The following is an 8,175-nucleotide window of genomic DNA, read 5'->3' as shown; positions in this document are numbered from 1 at the left end:
ATGCACTGTTGTTAGATGAACATCGTGAAGAAGCATTTCGGGTGTTCAAGAAACAATAGGAGAGATATGCTATAGTAAGTAAATTAAGCAAGGAAGACGAGGACTACCGTGCTGCGCTGTTACTATACACAGTTGGTGAACCCGCAGTAAAGCTAGTAGAATCTATTGAAAAATAACACACAACTGTTACACAAATACTAGATATTCTTGAGTCACATTGTGCTGGAACAAAGAATGAACTGTACCATAAATTTGTGTTTGGTACTGCTGACCAGAAGGAGGGAGAGGATTTCGACACTTTCTTAGCAAGACTGCGCAGTCTGGAAAAAGTGTGCAACTTTGAAGAGTTGAAGGATAGCATGCTGCGCAACAGACTTGTGTTAAGCATTTAAAACAATGACACATGAAGAATACTGCTGGCTTCTACTGAGCAAAGCTTGAGTCTGTAATTAAGCTATGTAAGAGTGAGGAACGTGCTACTATTACTCTTCAAAAGATACAAGCAGAGGAAGCAGGTAATATCAATGAAAGCTTAAAAAAAGTCATCGTTCCTTTAAGGACACAAAATCGGCAATTAGGTCGGTGGACTGAAAATACTGTGGCAGATGGCATGCCGCCAGGAAGGAACCTTGCAAAGCTTTTGGAAAGATTTGAAATTTTTGCAAAGCAGAAAATCATTTCAAATCTGTCTGTCTTAAAAAGAAAGCTGGTGCACATGCATCGACACATACAATAGCAGGAAAGACTAGTGATCATAAATCAATAGACCAGATCACAACGAAAAGCAGCTCTCAAAAGTTTTTGCACGCTTGGTTTTGATAGACTCACGGGCAGAGGCCAAGTTTCAGGTAGACAGTGGCTCGACTGTCAATATCTTGAGACAGGATATGTTACCACAGGGGTACCAATCACAGCAGACAAAACAATACTAACTTAATGGACCAACAATGTGCAGACAGTCTTGGGTACCGCTAGGATAATGGTTCGAAATTCTAAAAACAACTAAAAGTACAAAGTGATGTTTCATATTGTAGACAAAGAACGATCACTCATTTTAGGCTTAAGAGCTTCGGTGGCAATGGGCATGATAACCATTATCCAAGGAAATATCTATACTATAAATACGGGCAATCAGATTGACATCTTTAAAGTATTTCCAGGTGTTTTCGACGACAAGTTAAGTTCTCTACCTGGTGTTCAGCACTTGAAAGTGGCAGAAGAAGTCAGACCACACGCCTCACCAGGGCGCCGCTTGCAACATGCCATACACACAGAAGTTAAAGCTGAGCTAGATGTTATGGTGAAGAAAAAGGTAATTGAGGCTGTGGATACACCCACTTCTTGGGAAAGCAACATGGTAGTGGCAAAGAAGCCTAATTGCAAGCTGAGGATATGCATTGACCCACAGAGAAACAATGAAGCGTTGCAGAGAGAATCTTACCTGTTTGAGTTATGTAGAATGTGTATGCAGTATGTGTGTTTATGAAAATCGTAATGATAAAACCTGGCCAGGCTAAATCCCTGAATAAGTACTCTAATTGTCAAATTCGCATTTTTTCGAGCATGGACATTTAACACATGTGCAAAGCATGGTCTATATTGGCGTTGGTAATAGTTCGGCACAGCAGTGCGTACACCGTGAAAACAGCTAACCGTTGCAGTTCATTGCTCGGGTAAGTGTTGATTAGAAAGATAGTGTGTTCGTACCTTTAACTGTGGTTCAACTGCTAATGAAGCTGTCTACTTGCAATGTTGCATTTGCTTATTGCTTTTTATTACAAGACGTAACAGTGTAGCTATCCAGCAATTCTATTTCTACAGAATGAACCAGCATATGCTTCAACTGGAAAATATGTTGCAAAACTGCTAATAAGCCATCAACTGCTAAGGCAAAACCACCCAACAAGGTTCCTCTTGGTGTGGACTATCCAGCGATTCCATCACCGGAGCAAGTACCACCATATACTATGACCAGACTGTCTAAGAAAGTTGCCCGTGGGAGACAACAGATGCTACATCAGCACGGTCCACTACACAATCACTACTTCTACATTAGATGCTATAGCTAGAATGTCTAAGTTTTAAATTCAGAATAGGTGTTGTCATTAAAATACAGTGTAATCTGTTGATTGTGCCTTAAGAAAAAAAGAGAGAATGAGAGCTATTCAAAATATACATCTCTCTAATTTGAAAATCAGATTGCAAATTGGGTTCTCAAGAATACCACCATTCTAAGCGCTACATATTGTAGTAGTAAACTGAACACTTTAGAGAAACTGATGAACTACAGACATTTGCTCTACTACCATGTGTATAACTTCACCTGGTCAAGGACAATTGATCGCACCAATCTTCCAGCCTTAAAATGACTGTTAAATGTCCTAACTCATCATTCACTATAGAACTTAGCTTGGTAATAAGCTTGCATACCATTCAAAACAACTTGAGGTTACTTAACCAATACCTCAGAGGTGCTCATAGGGCTCAAGGTAACCATTATATTAGATAATGTGAGACCAAAACATTCTAAATAGCACAAGAAAAATTATTGCTTATGCATCTTAAAAGAGCATACTCATCATAAAATCTCTATTTAAGCACCACCTTGACTTGAACGCCAGCTCTATCAGAACACCAATACAAGAAGAGGGCTGAGAAAAACAGTTGCACCCTTTAGATGAATGTTACCTCTATTAGACCGAAACTTTGAAATTAATCTCGAAAATCAAATTAGTCTTTTGATCTTTACAAATCCATAATATAAAGTAATCAATAGAAAATTACCCATATAATGGTAAAATAATAATTATATTGAACAAATAAAAATTCTTTCATTGTTGCCGCAGTGGTTGCCATGGCTTCAGTGATGATGTGCCTGAGAAGATCGATCATCATAATTATAAAAGCTGCACTTCGATCTGAAGTTGCAAAGGTCCAAGTCCAACATTTTGGTTTTAGAGTTGCCCACAAGGTAGTTTATAAACTGATATGAAGACATGAACATTCTGTTGAAAAATTAAAATTATTTTCAGAGACACCATACAATGTATTCAGGGCTGTATCGTCCAAAGAAAAAGTGGTCAGGAGACTGTCAGTTAGTAGTTGCCGAAGACCAACTCGGCCATGCGGGGAGGGGCTGGAAGGGGAGCAGAAGCACCCTCCCAGAGAAGAGGGGTTCGGGGGCCCTTCCCCGAGAAATTTTTGAGAATTAAGAGCAAAATTAGAACATTTTAAAGTGTATCTTGTATTATTTAAAGGTTGACTTGCGACAAAATTCACATTACGGTTATTTGGTATCAAAAGATTCACCATGTCTTACTCACTTGTCTTGTAGGTTCCAAATATGTGGAAAAGTGATTACAAGCCCTAAAAGCTCAAAAATGAAAAACCGCCGTAGATTGGAATCTCTTTATTTCTCAGACTTAGTCATGAAATTTGGTTATTGCCTTGTCACATGATATTCTCACGTGAATTGAAAGGCCAATAAAATTCTCAATATAAAACTTATCGTAGCACTAGTTTATGACAAACACTTCGGGTTTTACCGAAGACTCAGTATCAAATATAGATGCTCGCTACTTTACAGTTTTGTTTCGGTTTAGTCTAATCGGCAAGTCGTAATCTGATCATGTGACCCAATACTTCGTGAATAATTTCTGCAGCACTTTTCGATTATCACAAGTGACCAACAGGCTCGTCATGATTATCAGACAATGATATGTACTCCTTCAAGCTAAGGCTAAAAAATTAAACGAATTTTTATGGTAAGTTATAAGATATCACTGCTGAAAGTGACAGCATTACAATGACAATAAAGCAAACTCATAAGAACAATAGACATGGTTTTATTGAATGCGTGAAGTTTATTTTTGAAAATATTTTGACGAATAAGGTTGCATGAAAGTGTAAACAGAAACCATCTCTCACAACTACGTCACATTTGAGCCATTTTGGAAAGAGAATTCAAACTCTGGCGGTCTCTTGTGGCTGCGATTAACTGTTCGTTTTTGAGCTTTTAAGAGCTTTTAATCACATTTCCACATATTTTGCACCTACAACACAACAGAGTAAGACATGGTGAATCTTTTCATATCAAATAACTGTAATGTGAATTTTGTTGCAAGTCAACCTTTCAGGTGGATATCCAGGTCCTCCCAAGTTGAGTCATTTCAAGTCTTGCAAAGAGAGCTAGCTACAGAATTTTATGGTTTTGAGTTGTAACCATATATATGTATATTTACATTTATATTCCTAAATATACATACATGTACATGTGTACATAGAAGATTAATTGTTATAGCTTGACACTTGTCTTTTAAAATTTAAATTTAAGAGCACCTGTTTCAGTTACATAAATAAGTTTAAATAATATATTACATGCACCAAAGAAAGACAACAAATAAATTACTTGGCCTGCTTAAAACTCACTATGTTTAAATTATGGCCACCTAGGAATACAATGAGCAACAAACTTGGCCTGCAAACACAAACATACATGTACATGTGTACATAGAAGATTGATTGTTGTAGATTGACACTTGTCTTTTAAAAAGCTATTCTTCTGTCAATGTGTCCATGGCAGAAATATTTTACAGCTGATTCTGTATCTATTTCATCATCTTTATATAATTATGTGTAACATTGGATGATTATTTAGACAGCCTGCCCCATGGTGTTTCTCATCAATCTTTGGATTCGCTTCAATGCAGAAAAGTATCTCTCGCCTACTGCATTTGTGGCAGGCAAAACCAGTACTAGATTAGTGAGCCTCTCCACTTCATCACCAGTTGCCAGAGCGCAACGTTGCGCTAGAGCGCTAGGTAATTAGTTGTTGGAAATTCCAAGTGAATGAGCTTAGACTAAAATTCTTACTTATTAGCTGCCGAAGATCACTAAAAGGTTGGGGCTACTCAGCTGCCCAGCCGCCTCAGGGAATACGGACCTGTGAATTTTAGTGTCACGTAATGAGTTCCACAATGCAGTGTCGCATAGGGACAGTGTCCCTATACGACACTACCACGATGTACGCTAGGCCGATTTCGCAATTTCCGAGATTTTGACAGAAGAAAAGTGCTCCGGATGGTTCCGGAGTCTCCTAATAGGACAATACAGTACTGAATGTATTAGCAGGCATTGTTACGGCATATTTAAGACAGCATTGTAACTCATAGCTTGTTGGCTTTTTTAAAACTTTGAAAGCAACGCCATCGAATTAAGTAACAAATGCATCCACACACGATGTTTCATTAGAATAGTTTTTTTATTTAACTTGATCTGATACTTTGACAATTGTGAAAATCATTTAGGAAAAGTGCTGAGCCCGAAGAGGCATTAATGCCACTCCGTCAAACAGAGGACACAAAGTAGAAGCGACATTGTAGAAGTTGTAGACGTAGAACACACAATACACATAATACATTGTAGAATGTCAGCTAACTATTGCGAACCACAGGGTCTACTGACTGAATGAGCTAATGAAACGACAACAGCGAGCCGTGTTTTCCAAAGCCTAACAAGGCAACGCGACCGCCCCGCGAAAATTGTGTTAACTCCGAAACCCAGGCTAGCACAATCGCAACAGAGCTCGATCATTAGACCCTATCTAGTTTTTCGACTGATAACTTGCTATTATGGGTTCGTAAAGACCAGTGAATATTAAATAGAGAGTCAAATAGAGGTGGCGCTCAAATAAAAGTTGCTTTCAAATAGAGGTTTTACTGTGTGTTAAAAAAAGGAAAATCAGTGGTTGCGGCTTATACACTCTGTATACCTGTAACGTAAAAAACGACCTTTAAAGCATGGAGGGTAGCCTGTACATGTTGACAGCATATACAAAATGTTTTCCATTCTTAAACAAGCATTGAAGCCAGAATCTTTAATGTTATCTGCAGCTGTTAATACCATAAAAAATGTGTTTTTAACTCTTAAGAAGGCCAGAATGCTACAAGATGAGGCTGGATTTCTACTAAAAATCGAATTATAAATCTAACAGAAAAATTAGCTGATTTGTGAACTATTGCTCAGCAGGTATGTAAGAAATTTTATGCACTATAAAGATTGAAGCTTTGCTACAAATATTTAATTACAAAAGTAACGATCCCTTGTTTTCAATGCCAGAAGGTTTGGTCAGGAGGATCAGCCAATGTTCTCATGTCCAAAAAGTTTCAGTTGGTAGTCATGTTCAATTCAGTTCAACCAAACTGAACCAAGGCTTGTCAATTATTTGAAAACATAAATGTAAATTTTGACAATAATGCTCCGTATATTTTACCACGAATAGATAATTAAATTTCAAATCAATATACAACAGATGTGATCACACAACAAAAAAGATGACTCGCTATACAATTTTTATTTAACCAGATCTAAATATACGGTGTATCCAAATGCATTTGAACATGTACAGTTGAATATATGTCTTGTAATGAAATGGCTCCCATCAAGTATGAATTTTCAAGTGAGTTTTATATTGATTACATTGAGTATAGCTACTACTGCACATCTAACATTGAATTGGTTTCCCTCTAGTGTGAGTCCTCATATGACTTGTTAGATGATGGCGAAGAGCAAACCGACTACTGCATATCTTACACTAAAATGGTTTCTTTCCAGTATGAGTCCTCATGTGTCTTGTTAGATTTGAATTATGAACAAAGCTACTGCTGCATATCTTGCACTGGAATGTTTTTTCTCCAGTATGAGTCCTCATATGACTAGTTAGGTGATGACGATGAGCAAATCGACTACTGCATATCTTACATTGGAATGTTTTTTCTCCAGTATGAGTCCTCATATGTCTTGTTAGATTTGCAGTATGAACAAAGCTACTGCTGCATATCTTGCACTGGAATGTTTTTTCTCCAGTATGAGTCCTCATATGACTAGTTAGGTGATGACGATGAGCAAATCGACTACTGCATATCTTACATTGGAATGGTTTTTCTCCAGTATGAGTCCTCATATGACTAATTAGGTGATGACGATGAGCAAATCGACTACTGCATATCTTACATTGGAATGGTTTTTTTCCGGTGTGTGTTCTCATGTGAGTTGACAGTTGACTGCGGCGAGCAAAGCTAGCACTGCATATCTCACAGTGAAGAGGTGTCCTTGCAGTGAGACCTTTTGTTTTTGTCTTTACAGCGGTAGTACATAACAATCTTCCAGATATATCATTTTTACCTCTTTGAAAAGATTTCTGTCCACAATCTTGACCTATAAAATAAATTGATAGTTTCTGGCCAACAAGCTTAGCAAAATGGTTCACATTCCAGAATTGTTTTACCATAAAAATGTCATTTGAACCCTGCAGATAATATATTTTTTAGAGTGTTCATCGCAAGTATGCCTAATATACTTGTATAATACAAATACTAATATGAACCATCAGATGTAAACAATAAGGATGAAATGATTTTGTGGATTACTACATTTAAATATGTTGCTATGTATGTGTGCATCCTACCGCATGTTACAACAACTACATCCATGATAAGGACAAATAACAATAACAACCTTTAGATGTAATTTGGTGTAAAATAAATTTTTGTGACACTCAAGTCTATCTATCCATTCTGAACTAGTTGATATACAGTAATGCCTCTAATTGAATGCCATGGCGCTCTATTTTTCAATCTTTCCTTTTTAGTGGTGGTCGATTGGTGGTGGCGTTCAAATAGAAGCTGGTGTTGTATTTTCAAACGGCTTGTCAGAATTGTGGGAAGATAAAGTTAACCCTACTACAGGCAAAGCTAGGAGCGCCTTTACCGTACAGGATGAAAATATCCGATGGATATAAAAATTCGCGATTTCGCGAGCAGTCAACTCCGCGAATTATTAAATTCCGTGAATAATTAGTTCTATTTTTTATCACAAGGGAGAATAACTACTGCATCAAATTGAAAACTAGTTGCTAGGCTAGTTTTTAATATAACTACTAAACGTAGGTGAGTTCCAAAACATTTTTAAAATCATTGCTTAGGCTTTGAGCTAACACCATTGCCAATGCATCACATTTATTTACAAAATTATTCAAGGTTGTCACAAGATAGGCAGAATGGCGTCATAGCGAAAATAGCCACTAGGCAGAAGTACTAAACGTAGCCGAGTTCCAAAACATCTTTAAAATCATTGCCGGGGTTCCGAGTTTTATTGCCATTGCAGCAAACTTTACAA

At 37.4% G+C, this 8,175-nt stretch overlaps 1 pseudogene; it reads right to left on the bottom strand.

Annotated features, from left to right (window-relative positions):
• Positions 1-6,502: 6,502 nt before the first annotated feature.
• LOC137388034 (zinc finger protein 37-like) lies at positions 6,503-7,490 on the bottom strand (annotated as a pseudogene).
• Positions 7,491-8,175: the final 685 nt, after the last annotated feature.

This window comes from Watersipora subatra, chromosome 2 (genome assembly GCF_963576615.1).
Source record: "Watersipora subatra chromosome 2, tzWatSuba1.1, whole genome shotgun sequence".
Taxonomy (NCBI): Eukaryota; Metazoa; Bryozoa; class Gymnolaemata; order Cheilostomatida; family Watersiporidae; genus Watersipora; species Watersipora subatra.
The sequence above is the reverse complement of the archived record's forward strand: the minus strand, read 5'-3'. Positions and strand labels throughout refer to the sequence as shown.